Source organism: Lepus europaeus, chromosome 22, assembly GCF_033115175.1.
Source record: "Lepus europaeus isolate LE1 chromosome 22, mLepTim1.pri, whole genome shotgun sequence".
Taxonomy (NCBI): domain Eukaryota; kingdom Metazoa; phylum Chordata; class Mammalia; order Lagomorpha; family Leporidae; genus Lepus; species Lepus europaeus.
This window is the reverse complement of record NC_084848.1, coordinates 13,834,402-13,835,071: the sequence shown is the minus strand read 5'-3', so window position 1 is coordinate 13,835,071 and position 670 is coordinate 13,834,402.

Sequence of the window (670 nt, the reverse complement as noted above, 5' to 3'; positions counted from 1 at the left end):
AAGGACATTGTACAACTCTCTTCCTTTTATTAAATGAGGAATAGCAAATAAAATTTAATATTTTCATAAAGACTCAGAGTCATGATTGCTAATGGAAATTGTTCCTCTGTCTGTGTTACAAACCCTCAGAAGTTAGAAAGGAATATAGGACTATTAGTCTCTTTTGCAGTGATTTCTGTGTATGGTTTGGGGATTTTTCTCACTGCCTTTGGATTTCAGGTTGTCAGCCATCAGTTCTCCCAACTCTGTGGATCTGTCTTCAACAACTTCAACTACTAAATTCTCCTTTTATTATTCACATTCATTAACAAAATCTTTGAACCCATCCCATGTGCTAAGTTTTGAGCTGAATACAGGAGTTAGAGAAGAAATGTTCTCATGAAGCTGCATGAATTTACATCAGTTCTGAAATCTAGTCATTGAGCTCGTAAGATAGCCGTGTAAAGTAAAAGTGAATTATGCTCTGGGTTTTGTTTGGATTCTCCTTTAATGTATAGCCGATTACAACATGGTTGAAAATACCCTAAGTTTAATGTCTAGACAAATAGTTACATTAAATCTTATATTCAGAGGTTTATTTTCAAACTTTTACTACTTAGAGAGTTTTGATATAATGTAGTGTTTTGAATCTCCACTGTGGAAATTAACCCTACTCAGTTTTGGTAGGTAA